Raw genomic sequence first — 17,630 nt, forward strand, 5'->3', positions numbered from 1 at the left:
CCACATGAGTGGGGGCAAGAAAAGTTAGCCGACCATATAAAGAGTAAAGAGGAAAAGGGGGATATTGTGGTTTCCCTTAATAAATTTATTAAAATAGGTTGTTTTCTTTATGTCAATGTGTGTGTGAATTGAATGAAATTAGCATGAAAGAAAAAGGGAACTCTTAGTTCCTTAAGGCCATGCTTTTAGTCAATTATGTATCAAAGAGGGGGATGTTTAATTTGACATATTTAGCTCAATGATGTGTGTTTAATTGCATCAAAAAGAGGAAAAAATGCATGTTGAAATGTCAAGGATTGTGTTTCAAAAAATATTGTTCAGAAAGTTTGTAAAATTGATAAGAATGTTCAATTTTGACATTAAAAGGGAAGATTGAAATAAATAGGATAAATTGACTTTTAAAAAGATATTTTTGACACTCTTATATGGTATGTGATATGGCTAGGGGCTGAGATAAAAAAGAAAAATTTGAACTATAGATGTTGTGTGTAAATGGAAAGGTTGATAAATCTGGACAGATTCGTTTTTGACTTTTGGAGAGAATTCGAGTAGGAGGATGATGGAATTAGGATCCGGTTCCTCCATAGTAATTGTATTTTTGGATGTTGACTGACTAAGGAAACTGGTGTTACTCAATATGGAGCTATAGAACTCTAGTTATGGGTCACCAACCGAGACTGGGTCATAACAGACCCTATAGGGCATTAGGTCTGATTTGTTGATGAATAATTTTGAGTGTCTTGAAGGCAGAACTGGGTTCTCCTTCCCCTATGAGACTTGTAGCCCCATGTCTTAGCTTTCCAACGAGACCAACCTTGTTTTAAATGTAGTCTTAAAACTCCATATATAGTCAAAACTCTAAGGAGAGGTCGGAATATGACCTATACCGGCAGATTCGGAAAGTCCCTAAAGCGACTATTTAGACGCGTTAAAGGGTGAAAATTTGGGTCCTTTCCCTTTAGGAAACATGTGATATGATATCTTAGCTTAAAAAAAAACGAGTCATGTTCGAAATGGAAATTCGTAATGATAACTATGGTCAAACAAAGAATGACAATATCAATGGGTGAAATTAGCATGGACTAGCATACATTTAGTGTATGTTAGGATCCCGGGTAAGAGGATCAACATGTATTGATGCCTATAGAGCATGAACTAGCATTCATTTATTGTATGTTAGGATCCTAGGTAAGGGGATTACCATGTATAGACTAACATATATTTAGTGTATGTTAGGATCCCGGGTAAGAGGATAGTTATGCATCGACGCCTGCAAGGTGATAATGATACCGGTAAAATTGGTATGACAATGAGTTAGGCAGAAATAATTGTGGATGACCTTATGGAATTTTGAATGGAAGTTGAAAATGGAAGATGAAATGATTTTAGTAGTTGAATGAGAAAAGTTCCAATGGAAACAAATATGGAGAAGTGAATAGAATATGAATATATGTTTGCCTTTTTAAATTGTTAGATATTTGTGTCACTATACTTATTGTGATATTCATATTTCAATAATATGTATTTTGTTTTAGGACCATCGCATGTACGACATGAGTAGATCCTAGTTTTTGTTCACTTTTTGTTATCTAGTTCTAGGGAGTATATCCTTGTATTTTGAAATATAAAAGCATTTATATAACTAAGTTTGTATAATTGATGTTTAAACTTGAATAGATAAACTTAACTCTGAAATTCATATAATCATGTTTCATGTATGCGTGTTTATCTCATTTATTCTTCTCTAATAATATTTGTTGTTCAATGTGTGTTATAAATATTATGGTTGTGATGATGATGATGTTTGTGGGTCTGAGACCTGGGACGATTGAATCATAATTGAGTTATGAAATGTGAGATATTAGAAGTGTAAATAAAGCATATGTCGATAACTTGGGACCTCCCCGTAAAGGGAAGACTCTGCCAAAATTTTGGTAGAAATTTTGGTAGAAATTTCAGTAGACTTTTATATGAGAACAAAATTAAAAAAATTACTCGTATGTTTACATACCAAATCACAGGAAAATAACTATAAATGCATATGAAAGTATGAGGCATTACATCATATACACTAACAATTCTCTACGATGAATTCTTTAATTTGAATAGTGTTGATCGTTGAAAAACTTCTATCTTTATGTGTTTTCTAAATACCTATTTGTTAGTTTTGCCAAAAAAAAATTTATTACTATTGTTGATAACTTGATATCCTTTTCTTTGGATGAATTTTTTTATTATTGTTGTTGTTTTGATGATGTTATGCATATCCTCTAATTGAGTTACAAAATAAATTTTGTAATCCCATTTTTGATGGATTATGATCTCAAGGTTTTTCCACATTAGAGTTTTAATGTAAACAAAAATTATGTTCATCATGTGGTTCTATTGTTGATTGTTTCCACTTTTTATTATTGTTGTTAATTTGATTTCTCTCATTTTATCTATGCAAAGAGAAAAGATTTTGTGACATGTGGTTTATGATTATAGTTTATACAAATGTCTTCTTTTTTCTTAAGAAAGAAAATGGCAATGGCATATACAGAAAGAAAGAGACTCATTGAATAACAAAGGCAAATAATGCTTTTGCATATTTTTATTAACCCATGAACAAAATCAATGTCTATATAGATACATAAACTTATAGATACATGTCTCAATTAGTAAAGAATCAATAGAAAGATTTTGTGACAAGTGGTTTGTGATTATAGTATATACAAATGTCTTTTTGTTTTTTAAGAAATAAAATGACAATGACATATACAGAAAGGAAGAGAGTCATTGAATGATAAAGGCAAATAATGCTTTTGGACATTTTTGTTGACCCATGAACAAAATCTATGTCTATATAGATACATAAACTTATAGATACATATGCCTCAATTAATAAAGAATTAATAGAAAAAGAAAGAATCAAAATCAATCATAATATTTCTTGAAACAAATGAAAAATAAATAGAAGATGAAACATAAACCATAAATTAAATAATCCTTCTTGAAGACTTGCTTAAGAATAAGAAAGAGGTACATATCATGAAATAAGGTTTGATCCTAATTATAGAGATTGTGTAAATTTTTCATTAAAAAAAAATAGAAAAAGCTTGAAATAATTGAGTTTTTTTTTTTTTTTGGAAAATTCAATTACTAATTCAAGGTGTGTGTGTATTCTTGATTCTATAAGAATTTTTATGAAAGCCTTTCATTCACTTCTCTTCAATGAAAGTTTTATTTTTAAAGAATTTATCCTAATTTTTTGTCTAATTCTTTTTTTGACTATTGATTCAACCTCTAATAAAATAAATATGTGTTGGTTATATTACATCTTTTCCACAAGTTTAGAAATTACTATAACAACCATGATGCTCCAATAGAGAGAAGGACTTATGATTGACTTAAGGAAAATTTCCAAACCAAAAATTAATAAAAACATTTTATGTTATTATGTTCAAATTTTATGCATTCCCTTATTTATTGAGTAGATTAAATGTACATAAATAGTTATACCAAAGATTCCCTTATTCATATGAACATGTACTCTAGGAGAAATGTTTTTATGCAATGTTAACAATTTTATAACTATTTTTTTATTGTTAAAATATTTTTGTTTATGATCATTCCTATTATTTATATATATCAAGAAAGATATGTGGACTAATAAGGCTATTATGAAATATTTACTTACAAATAGGCAAGCTATTCTATTCTAGTTCATAGTTTCTCTTGTTATATGATTGGCCTAGGGGAGACACCAGATATAATGAAAGGCCTTTTCAGTAACCAAATTTCTTTGAAATTTTAGTTGTGCCTGTATCACTCATTATAGGAATTAGCCACAAGCTTTCTCCATCCAATTCTCATTAATGGAGTGTGGTTCGTTCAAAAACTTTATACCTCTTTATTTATCGTTGAGATGTGTGGATTTTTCAAAACTTCATAGACATAAAAAGAAGCATTTTATAAGTTCATTGTTATGGACTAATGACGTACGAGACTTAAATTTTATATGTAAATGCTATATAGTTGATTTTCATCCTTTAAAGACTACAAGTAACAAGGGAGCATCCATTGACAAAAAGAAGCATAAGGGAATCAAGAAATAAAGAATATAAGCTATTCTTTCTTTTACCTCTTAAAAGTTAAGTGAGTTAAGAGTGTCATGTATGATTTTGAATGAGAAAATAAGCAAGGAATCATTTTTTTCAACTTTAATTTCAATATTTCTTTTTGTTTCTCATCATAAGAATGACTTAATCTTTTGGAAATCCTAGTTAGCATAAGTATGATAATGGGGGTTCTTATTATTATTACTGAAATAAACATTAAATATTCTCTTACATATTTATCCGTAGATCAAATTGAATTTATAATTATTAGAATAATTTTAGAGATTCATATAATGGATATGCAATCATGATAATTAACTTATATGATATTTTATTTCTCTATAAATCTAGGTACTCTTACATTATATTCACTACAAGATTTCACAGTTTTACCGACGGAAATATTCCGTCGGTGTGTGATAGAACGTTCGTCGGTAAAGTATTTACCGACTATATTACCGACGGAATACTCCCGTCGGAATACCTTTTGTCGGTGATTCCACATTCCATCGCTATATCGGTCGGTAATACAAAAAAAACATTTACCGACGGTTTTACCGACGGACCGTGCGCGCCAAAAAAAAAAAAAGTTTCCCGCTTGGAATATACCGATGGAATATTTTCCGTCGGTGTTATGTAAATACCGACGGAATACATCCGTCGGCAAAAGTGTCGGTGATATTTCATACCGACCGAATAAATCCGTCTGTAAATTCATCGGTATTTTTATACCGACGGATTATTTCCGTCGGTGATGGGATGGAATACCGCAGACACTGTCCAATGCCGACGGATTATTTCCGTCGGTGAATATGTCGGTGATGGGTGTCCAATGCCGACGGATTTTTTCCGTCGGTAAATCCCTGTGTAATTTTTTTTTTTTTAATTATTTAGAAAAAATAATATAAATTAGTAGTAATACAAACCAATTATGCAAATAAAATTTATATTAAGCAACAAAAACTCAAAGTTAAATAATATTCATTACAAAATGAATGTGTTTAAAAAAAAAAACAATTAATATAAAGGTGGAGGAGGAGGAGGAGGAGGGTGGGGGTTAGGCGGCCAAAAAGGATTAGGCGCAACCTTGTGTCATGTTCATGACCATTTGACGAAGCTCTTCATAGGCCGCTCTTTGTTGTTCAGACTCTGCTCTGCGTTGTTCGTCCGCCAATCTGTGTTGTTCGTTCGCCAATCTTTGCTCTTCTTTGAGTTGTGTATACGCCTCTGATAGGTGGTCGCACCTTTGCTGCAAGGCCACAAACTCCTTAGATTGGGAGCTCGATACAGATTGGGAGCTCCCACCGGTTGAAGCAGTACCGGTCGACCGCAACTTGGTAGCGGTAGTGTTGGAGAGCCCGTAAACCCGATTTTTATCGGGTCCACCTGACGATCCAGCCTCCATCCACAAATCCGGATCGAATTCCGGATGGGTCGAAGGATCATCCCCGTATCTCTCCCTCAACCGATTATTATAGGTCTCCTGAAAAAAAAAATCATATTCAATTCAATAAACATGATAATAACTTATAAAATAAAATGGTTGAACAAACACACCACAAACTGTTGAGCACGGTTGTCAACGAACTGTTGCGTCCCCTTTTGGCGGTCATGACTCCGCACGTGCGTCTCCACAAACAGCTCCATAGGGCTCGGCTCACGTCCAAGAGACGTAGCCTATATATAATGAAACAAATGTATTAACAACAAATTAATTGAACGATATATTTCATTTAAATTAATCTTACCATCCGTTTCGCATGTGCAGCAAACGGAACGGAGCCGCTAGTGTGCGTTGTAACCGAGCCATGAATTTGCCGATTCTGGTTGCTGGCACCGGACTGTGAGCGTCGAGTGAACCGCTCAGACGTCACGTGCTGAAGATAGTGCGGGCATATATCTTCCGGGATGTATATTGGTTTGAAATCCCTCCAAACCGCAATATCGTTCCAGCCTTGTAACTCCTTATCCCTCGCTGTTTTTTTTGCTTTTTTCTGGGCGTCATACCAAAAATCACGCAACCTAATTCACGCACGAAAAAATTACATTTCAAAACATAAATAATTATGTAAAAAAAAGTCGTATTGTTTTCGATGTTACCTAATTGCCGCGTGATTTTCCCACACCCTCCTCACAACACTGTCATGTTCATCGTCCCAGCAGAATCGATGTTGTATATAAAAAAATAATCTTTTAAAATGTTAATAAATTATTTACAATTATAACTTGAATTTATTAGAAATAAGCTGAAAATTATATATTAACACGAACCTCAAATCTACGAAACCATGCATTGATTTGAGGCATCCATTCAGGATGTCTGGATATCTGACTCCATTGAAACAATGGAATCTCCATCGACGCTTTAAACGCCGATGATATTAATCGGGCGGCCTCAATGTTTGTGAACCTGAAAAGAAATGAAATTAATTTGTGATTACTTCATAAATTATGTTTTAAATTTGTTTTTTTATATAAAAAAAACTAAAACATTAACAAAACTTACATTGAAAGATCGTCCTTCCACTGTGCCTCGAACTGGCGGGTAAATTGATTCCGCTTCGAAGGCATGCCGCGTCTGCGATGTGAAACATCGTTGGAAGAGGCAGCATCGGTTGACGGCGCAGGTGGTGTAGGTGCCTCTTCTTGAGAGGCACCTAAGGAAACATCATCATCGCTGCTAGACGAACTTGATTCGACTAGACGACCAGCTCTGGTTTTCATTTTGCGCATCTAAACAATTTTATATTAATAATTGTATAATAAAATTCAAAAGTTAAAAAAAAAAATCGGCAGCACCTCCCCTATACTGGATACTACCCAAATCCACAAACCTGCAAATATTAACAATAGCCACAACCAATCGAACCAATCTATACTAATTTATTCCAACATATTCAACTATTAATCCTTACAATTCAATAAATTCAAAACAATAAAAAATATGACAAAAAATATATTCAATAAATTCAACAAATTATAATTCAACAAATTAATCATTACAATTCAACATTAACAATTATAATTCAAAAAATTCAAAAAATATTCAAATATTCAACTTTAACTAATTCTAAGTTAAATTAACTAATAACAATTCTAACAACACAACAACAAAAAATATTCAATAAATTCAACAATTAAATTCACAAATATTCAACAAATTCAAAAATTATTCAAAAAATATTCAAATATTCAACTTTAACTAATTCTAAGTTAAATTAACTAATAACAATTCTAACAACACAACAACAAAAAATATTCAATAAATTCAACAATTAAATTCACAAATATTCAACAAATTCAAAAATTATTCAAAAAATATTCAAATATTCAACTTTAACTAATTCTAAGTTAAATTAACTAATAACAATTCTAACAACACAACAACAAAAAATATTCAATAAATTCAACAATTAAATTCAATTATTCAACAATTAAATTCACAAATATTCAACAAATTCAAAAAATATTCAAAAAATATTCAAATATTCAACTTTAACTAATTCTAAGTTAAATTAACTAATAACAATTCTAACAACACAACAACAAAAAATATTCAATAAATTCAACAATTAAATTCAATTATTCAACAATTAAATTCATAAATATTCAACAAATTCAAAAAATATTCAAAAAATTCAAAAAAAAAAGGAACGAAATATACATACCTTAATAATGTGTCAAATTCAAAACTTTATCTACATTGCAACAAAAAACACCAACACAACAAAAATAAAAACAACTAAAAATAAAATAAAATAAAATAAATTAGAAAAAAAAACACATACCTTTTAATATAATGAAGATTTACAACACCAAATCTTGCTAGAGATTAAAGGTGAAAGTGTTTAACGATTGAGGTGAAAAAAATGAAAAATCTAAGGTGAAAAACGGAGGAGAAGAAAAAATGAGGCGAAGCGGCGGGGCTGGAACTTATAGGTCAATTTTACCGACGGAATCACCGACGGACTTCACCTCCGTCGGTAACAGGGCAAAATTCCGTCGGTAACAGGTAAAAATTCCGTCGGTATTTTTCGAATTTCGCTCCGAATTTTTAAAAGCCCTCCAAATTTTTCGTAGTCCGTCGGTGATTCCGTCGGTAATCTGACATGTTCAGAGGCGCAATTAACGCACTTTGGAAAACGCGCGGTCCGTCGGTAATTCTGTCGGTAATATGTGTAACCGAAAAATTACCGATGGACCTACTCCGTCGGTAATTAGGTGTTGGTGGCATTTCGCGTAAATATTTTTGAACTCTCTGTGAGGTACCGACGGATGATTATCCGTCGGTATGGACGTCGGTGATTGTGGCATTTTGTTGTAAATATTTTCGAACTCTCTGTGAGATACTGACGGACTAGAATCTGTCGGTGTATGTGTCGGTGAAGCCGTCGGTAATGTCGTCGGTGGTGGTGGCATTTCGCGTAATTAATTTCGAACTCTCTGTGAGATACCGACGGATCACTATCCGTCGGTAAGATTGCATGATGCAGGAAAGGTTGTCTTTGTATTGCCTGTTTACCTTCCTGCAGAAACTTAACTGATAAACTGTCCATCACATAAACACAATAACCACATTGCTTAAACAGTAAATATTTTGTTTTACAAAATACATCATCAATAATCTAAATTACATGAGACAAATGTTTTTACATAGGGCTTCATTTTCATAATTAGTCGGAATTTTCTTCTTCTTCCTCGTCAATTGAATTGTCATCATCTTCATCGCAATCTTCAATATGGATATCATCTTCTTCATCGACATTTGCTTGTCCGCTAGAGCTGAGAACAACATTCAACTCCTCTCCGTCAATATCAACAAGACTATCATCGAGAACTCGAAAATTTGAATTTTCTTCCAATTCAATCGAAGGAGCAACTCGATATGGTTGAACCAACTCACGAACTTGAAAGACTTCATCTCGCACATTTGTGTCTTCGTTCTCATCCTGAACAACCTCGACACGACCCCGTGGTTTCGTTTTTAAAACGGACAACCAATCAACTCTTGAACGATCCTTTCTAAATGAAGGGGTGTATGTGTAATAAACTTGTTGACATTGCTTTGCGAAAATAAAGACATCGTTTATGTTGCGGAGTCTACCTTTTGAGTTGATTTCGACCAGACCATGGTGCGGATCAACTCTGATTCCTCTGTCCGTCGTGTCATACCAATAGCATTTGAATAAAAACACTTTATTCTGCTCGCTATGATATTGCAGTTCGACGACCTCTTCTAATCTACCATAGTAGTCAACTTCTAACTGGCTACTTGTGGATCCCTTAACACAAACACCGCAGTTGTATGTCTTTCTTCCTTGCCCGTATTCTTCAGTATGGAAAACATATCCATTGACAAAATACCCGTTGTAGCACCTAACTTTTCTTTCAGGGCCGAGGCTTAGTGAAGACAATGACTTGGGCGCACTCCTTCCCATTTGATAAACCTTGTAAATATATGTAATTAAATGTACATCAATACACGGTAAATGAACGAGAATCTCGTAATGACATGCATACGTTAGAATGAGTTTGTGATAGTGCTTACATGTGTTCTGAACCATGTGGCAAATTGTTCATCTTGTAATTGAAAGATCTGGGATTCGGTCAGCTGCGAGTTATTGGAGAGCAAATATTGTCGATGTTGCCTGCAAGTGATAATAAGTGTATGTTATTACAATATATAATTAACAGTATATTACTGACAAAGTTTAATTACTATTACACATATATAGACTTACTGAATAAATGGTCTCAGCTCATCACAGTTAAATAGAACATAGTTGTGTGCTTGTTTGAATTCTATTTCCGACAAATATCTTCCTCTTACGGCATTTTTAGGTGTGGGTCGTCCAGTATTGGAGAATATTGACAAGTTCCCACTGGAAGGCACTTCACCGCCATCGTCATGCCGTGGAACGCGATTGATTCTTGTTCTCAGATGAGGTTCGAAATAGTACGAGATAAATGTTGATATCTCTTCAACAATATAGGCCTCAGATATCGAAGCCTCAACATGCGCCTTGTTCTTAACCTTTTTTTTTTTAGATTAAACAAGTACCTGCATTGAAGTACAATTCAAGTATTTTCAAATAAGAAAAACATAGAAAATACTTTAAGATATGAATCCCATTGCAACTGTAATATCTCACCGTTCGAATGGGTACATCCATCTATACTAGACCGGTCCTCCAGCTTTTGCCTCGAACGGTAGATGTATAGGGAGATGCTCCATTGAGTCAAAAAATGAAGGAGGGAATATCATCTCAAGTTTGCATAGTGTCTCGATGATATTCGTTTGAAGCATCTCAATGTGCTCAACATTCATCTTGCTGGAGCATATATCTCTGAAGAAATGACTGATCTCCGTTAGTGCATCCCATATTCCCTTTGGCAACAAATCACGAAAAGCTAATGGGATGAGTGTTTGCATAAACACGTGGCAGTCATGGCTCTTCATTCCATACAATCTGCAGTCCTCTATGTTAACAAGCCTTGATATGTTCGATACATGTCCATCCGGGAAACGCAGACTCTTAAGCCATTTATAGACTAGCAGTTGTGCGTTTTTCTCTAACACGAAGCTTGCCCTTGGTTTTGCAACCCGTGACTCGTCATAAACCAACTCCATATTTTTACGGTTACAGTATAAAGCTATATCCAATCTAGCCTTCATGTTGTCCTTTGTCTTCCCCTTCACATCCATGACGGTGTTGAAAATATTCTCAAACACGTTCTTTTCGATGTGCATGACGTCAAGGTTATGGCGGAGAAGATTAGTCTTCCAATACGGAAGCTCCCAAAAGATACTTCGCTTTACCCAATTATGGGTCAAACCAAAACCAGGAAACTTTTGCTTACCTGATTGAAGGCCAAACACAATGTCACCATACTCTGATACAACATGATGCAATTCTTCACCAGAAAGACGCGGGGATGCAACATCTTTTTCAACTCTACCAACAAAGAAATCTTTTCTGTTTTTTCTGAACCTGTGATTAAGTGGCAAGAAGCGACGGTGACAGTCAAAAAAAGAAGCTTTACCTCTGTTTGCTAGCGTGAATGCCTTGTTGTTTTCCATGCAGTATGGACATGCGAGTTTCCCATGCGTGCTCCAACCAGAAAGCATTCCATAAGCTGGAAAATCACTGATAGTCCACATCAAAGCCGCCCTCATAAGGAAATTTTGTTTCCTCGATATATCATAAGTCAGAGATCCGGAGGACCACAACTGCGCCAGCTCATCTATCAACGGTCGAAGACAAACATCTATATTCCGCCCCGGGCTGCTTGGACCGGGTATGACAGTAGATAGAAACATGAACTCCGGCCTCATACACATTCCCGGTGGCAAGTTATAAACTGTGAGAATGACCGGCCAACAAGAATAGGGAGCAGCAAATGACCCAAATGGGTTGAACCCGTCTGTACACAACCCAAGTCGAACATTCCTTGATTCAGCAGAAAAGTCCGGATGAACACTGTTAAAGCGTTTCCACGCTTCGCCGTCAGAAGGATGCACCATCACACCATCAACGACATCGTGTGTTTGGTGCCATGTCATGTGCTCAGCAGTCCTTGGTGACATAAATAACCTCTGCAGTCTTGGTGTGATCAGGAAATATCTAAGTTTTTTATATGCCACTAGAGTCTTCCCCCTGCCAGTTCTGGGTTTGTAACGGGAATGCTCGCATGTCATGCACTCGGTCATCACAGCATTTTCAAGGTAGTATAACATGCAGAAGTTAGGGCACATGTCAATTTTCTGGTATCCTAAACCGAGGGGTTTCATCATGGACTTCGCAGCATAGAAGTTCTCTTTGAGCCTGTTCCCTTCTGGTAAAATGCTTCTTGCCCAATCAATAATTTTGTCATACCCGACCTCACTTAACCCGTGATCTGACTTGATGGTGAACACCTATGCCACAGCCGATAATTTACTGTGGTTTGTGCAGCCATCCCATAATGGTTCGTCAGAATCTTTCAACAAATCAAAAAACCTAGCTGCCTCTGCATTAGGTTCTTCTTCTACGATTGGACATTGATTGACATTATCTTGATTCATTCCCATTGCATCCATAACCATGTTTCTGTAAGGATTAGTGTTGTCATTTGCCGCTTCATGCACGTTGCTAGCACTAGAAGTTGACCCAACCACCGTTTCTCCCATTCTCCTATTACTAACAAATACCTCTCCATGTGCATACCAACACTCGTAATCCTCCACAAACCCTTTGTGTAGAAGATGCATCATTACAACATCTGGATGCAGATACTTTTTATTTTGACACTTTCTGCATAGACACCTAATACCGCCTCCAGTAAAATTTCTGGGAATAGATGTTGTGAAATTAATAAAACCCTGAACCCCGTTACAATAATCCATCCTCCGCAATCCTTAGGGTGAATCTAGATACATCCATGAACGATCATCCATGACTTCTATCGAACCTCTATAAAAAGGACCCATTAATTAAGCAAGCTCTTAATTATTTCAAAACACAACATGTAATTCGGTAATTCTACAAATTAAGTTTTAACAATTTTTAAACAAATACAATCTTACAAAATCTAAAACAAACCATAACAAGTATAAAATTATACATTCATATACTACAAGTTTGTTTGAGAAATAACAATAAAACATGTACATCTACTAAAAAAAATAATATATATACTAAAAAAACAATAAAATTAACATTTAAATGTTAAAATTTTAAAAAGATAGAATTACTTACAAAAAATGATAAAATCCGTCGGTAAATCAGAACACGGATGCTGTGACCACAAAACAAATACAACTTGTTGTGCTGAGATGAGAAAGATTTTTGTTTTGGGGCGAGGGGGGGCTGGTTATTTTGCAGATGGGGAGGGTTAGGATTAGGAAGAAGAAGGAGAAATGGGGGAGGAGAGTGTCGGCAGAGTGGCCATATATTCACTTTTTCCGACGGAATTACCGACGGTTTGTATTCCGTCGGTTAATCCGTCGGCAAAAACTGTCGGTAATTCTGACGGGCAATCGACACGTCACCGCACGGACCTGCTATTCAAATCCCTTGGTGATTCCGTCGGTATTTTTAACGGTGCGCCGGTCACGTCACCGGCACGGATCTGGCATTTCAAATCCGTCGGTATTTTTTTACGGTGAACAAGTCCCATCACGCGTACGGGCCCCAGTTTTTAATTCCGTCGGTGATTCCGTCGGAAAAATCACCCGCCAAAACCCCCGCGCCACTGCCCGCCCTTTTTTCATTAATTCTGAATTTTCGGTCGGTAATTAGGTCGGTAATTACCGACGGCCTATTTCCGTCGGTAATTACCGACGGCCTATTTCCGTCGGTAATTACCGACCTAATTACCGACGAATATTTTCCGTCGGTGATTTCGGCTGAAAATTACCGACAAAAAAAATTCCATCGGTGTGTCCGTTGGTATTTAGCAAATTTCTGGTTGTGATTATCTTATTTATTTATGAAAAATAATAACATTTAAGATTATACAGAATTATATAAAAAAATTCTTTGTTTGCATTTCTCTTTAGTCTTAGAAGATCTTCCTCTATGAGCAAGTTATTTTGAAAAACTTTATATATTATCATGTGGATTACAAATAGGTCTATGTTACTTGGGTTTTAAAAGGACTCCTTATTAATGTTGTTTTTAGGTAATTAATAGCTTTCGATGGTAAAATAGTCAAACGTGAAAGGTGACATTTTGTCACTTAGTGCATAAAATATTAAGATCAACTGGTGACTTTGCTTTTGTTTGTTTCCTTGCTTTCTATTTCTCTATATCTTCTAATGAAAAAGAGTGTTCGTTGTTGCAGAGTTTGGGCAGTGCGAGTTTCCCACAGGATATTGAAGAGAATTCTGAAGCAAGGGTTTGGATTGACACAATTGAAGGCTAGTTTGACTGTAGTTGTTCTTTTTTATTTCTTTTTTCTTTTCGGGGGGGTGGGGGGGGGGGTTGTTCTTTGTATTTATTCTGCCGAAATTGGAGCAGGTAGACAATTTATTTTGAGTAGGTTGTCTGTGTAATTAATTATATAGTCCAAAATGTTCCTATCATGCTTACTATTTATTGAAGGCTCGTTGATGGCTTGTTTTTAACTCTCTTCTTGACTCCTCAAATGGGGAATTTGCTGCTGTATTTAGAGAGGAAACAACAAATTGGGAAGGGATTATTACCTTACTTCATCTAGCCAGCCAACTGGAGCAAATGCCTGTGTGCAGAAGAAGCAAGCAATAACTGCAAGTTCTTGCAGTGCTAAAGTGGTAGTACGTATTTGATCATGGAGGGCAGGGTATTGTTGAACGCAGAAGTCTTCCCAATTCCCATTCCATAAATAGATCGAATGGTGAAATGTAATTGGTAATTCCTGCTTGGATAAGATAAAATTTTAGGGCTACATAAACTTACATTGGATCAGAATATAAAACCTCTTCGATCGTGCAGTTAATCATAACATATTTTCATGCAGTAACGGGGTTGCTGATACATACTCTTGATGCCTTGTTTATGGAGGTATTTTTTTGCTTCGGTTCTAATATAAATAGTTGCCATCAGACTTGCTGCAAAAATGTTAATTTTGGAAATTAGTATCGCCTTGTTTCCAACGCTCACTCTTGTGTGGAAATATTTGCAAGTGAACCTTCAGTTCCATATTCAGCACCATATCCAAGTTCCGAAGACTTGGAGGTCAGGGACAGACCAAATGAAGATTGGTTCTCCCTTGATGATGCTGAAAGAGAGAGACCTCTTAGGACGACCAATCCCACAGTATCTTGAGGGCAAGAACCCAATCTCCATTGTTTGTCAGTTTTCTAGTAACTGTTCAATAAAGCTGTTTCCAAAACGTGTTGACTGGTTTACAGCTTGTGTTAGTGACTTAAGGGACCTCTCCTCGTGTGGAAATATTTGCTGAAAGGATTTATTGGTTGCTGTACAGCTGCGGATTGGACACAAGAAGGTGAAGAGGACTTTGTTTATCAATTGTTTTTTATTTCAATTATGTATACATTATCCATAGTTTAAATTATTTTTTATTTAAAACAGAAAAGGGAAAAATCAAAGTAAATCAATTGAAGGAATGGAAAGAATTTTTCAAAAACAAAATATTACTAATCAAGGTGTATACATTATTGCCATCGTTTTTATTCTTACTTTATTTTATTTTTTTTTACTCCTGGAAAAGGTATTAATTATTCATATTAGAGGTATACAAAAATAATACTAGTATTCAAAATATTACTTTTTTATTTATTTAAGATGTTTTTGACGTACACAAAAATGTTTTTTCGAATATGCTAGTTTCATTTATAGGTCGTAGAAAATTGATAAAAAATTTTGAATTTGTTTTTTTTTTTTAATTCAAATTAATATTTCTTGATGTTTTTTGTAATATTTTAATGTGATGATATAATAAATCAATATTAAAAAATAAAAAATTTATTATCTCAATATATATTTTTTAAAAATAACCATCACGTAATAATATAATAACTAGCATAATGGCCTGCGCTCCACACCGAGTCAATAACAATTTTTTTTTAAATGTAAAAATACTTGAGTTGAGTTAAAAGCATGAAATGTATTTACATCATCACCATCTTCAAATAAAGTATTTTTTTACAGTTGCACCATAAATAACGTATAGCAAAACAAGGCTCAATACATCGGTAACTAATTTATTTCTCTTTAATTTTTTTTTTCCTTCTAAGATATTTCCAATTTAATGGTTTTTCCTCTTGAAATTTTTTTTCCTTTCTCTTAAGTAATTTGTTTTTGATACAGTAAAGAGAAAAAAAATTGATGAGACTTATTTTATATTGTACAAAAATTGAATGATGATAATTTTTTTATTAAGGTATGTTTGTTTTTACGTTTCAAAAATATTTTAAAAAAAATAGATTTTTTTAATTTTTTTCTTTAATTTAAAATTCATATTTATTGTTGTTTTTGTGTTATTTATACCTTTTTCAATATCCACGTGCTCCTAACATGTTTTAACAGCGTTGCGATGTCAATAACGCACAGTGAACACCATTCCAGCTACAAAGAAAGTTCTAAAGAGCACACAGACTTGCTGCGCATCAGTCACATAGACTGGATCTCGGCAAAAATGTTAATTTTGGAAATTAATTAATATTGCCGTGATTCCAACACTCTTGTTTAGTCATCAACTAATTAAGGGAGCTCTCCTTGCGAGGAAATATTCAAAATTGAATAATTCAACCCTCAGTTCCATATTCAGCACCACATGAAGATTGGGCAGTATCTATAGATCCAAGTTCCGAAGACTTTCTGGACCATTGCCTATTGCTTTCTGACCTTGATATGAAATTTACACTTCACCACCTCTACCTTGAACAGGAGATCAGTCCCAATTTTACTGCAAGATCGGTTAGTACACTACAAATAGAAATCTTGTAGTGCCAGTCCCACAGTATCTTGAGGGCAAGAACCTTCAAACTCCAGTCTCCTCGTGTGGAAATATTCGCTGAAAAGTCTTGCTGTACAGCTGCGAATTGGACATAAGAAGGTGAAGATGACTTTGTTTATCAATTTTTTTATTTCAATTATGTATACATAATCCCATAGTTTAAATTATTTTTTATTTAAAATAAAAAAGGGAAAAATCGAAGTATATCAATTGAAGGAATGGAAAGAATTTTTTAAAAACAAAATATTACTAATCAAGACGTGTACGTTATTTCCATCGGTTTTTATTCTTACTTTATTTTTATTTATTTTTTAATCCTGGAAAAGGTATTATTCATATTATAGGCATACAAAAATAATACCAGTATTCAAAATATTACTTTTTATTTATTTATTTAAGATGTTTTTGATGTACACAAAAAATGTTTTTCCAATATGCTAGTTTCATTTATAGGTCGGAGAAATTTATAAGTTTATAATTTTAAATAAAAATTATTAGATGTAGACTAGCACCCGGATTACGAGTTTTCATATGTGATACAAATCAACCAGCACATGATAAAAAAAGTAAAATTGAAATTGAGATAAGAATGACGGAGGGTAAAACGTTATCAAAACTTCATTTGTTTTCTTAACAACGTTTGTCTATTTCCTAAGTAGAGGTATCTTAGTTGAGAAATATTATGTGCAAGTTAACTAAAATTTGGTGTTTGACCATATATATATATATATATATATATAATTAAAACTAGTGTCAATAGATATTTTGTTTTTTCATAATAATTTTTTGTTATTATAATGTTAGATGAAAGGAAATTTGGTGTTTGGCTATATATATATAAAAAAAATAAACAATTAAAATGTACAATGAAATAACTAAAATACCCTTCAAATCAAATATTTTAAAAAATGGAATCAATGGGCTTTTTTGTCATTTTACAATGGTTATTATTATTATGTTAGCTTAGGGAAAAAATTTGGTATTTTGCTAAAAAAAAGAAAAGATAAGCGTGTGTACGATGTCAATAGATATTTCACTATTCAATTAAATATAAAATTTATTTGGTATTTGAATTTTAATCCATATTAT

The sequence above is a fragment of the Populus alba genome, chromosome 11, assembly GCF_005239225.2.
Source record: "Populus alba chromosome 11, ASM523922v2, whole genome shotgun sequence".
Classification (NCBI taxonomy): Eukaryota; Viridiplantae; Streptophyta; class Magnoliopsida; order Malpighiales; family Salicaceae; genus Populus; species Populus alba.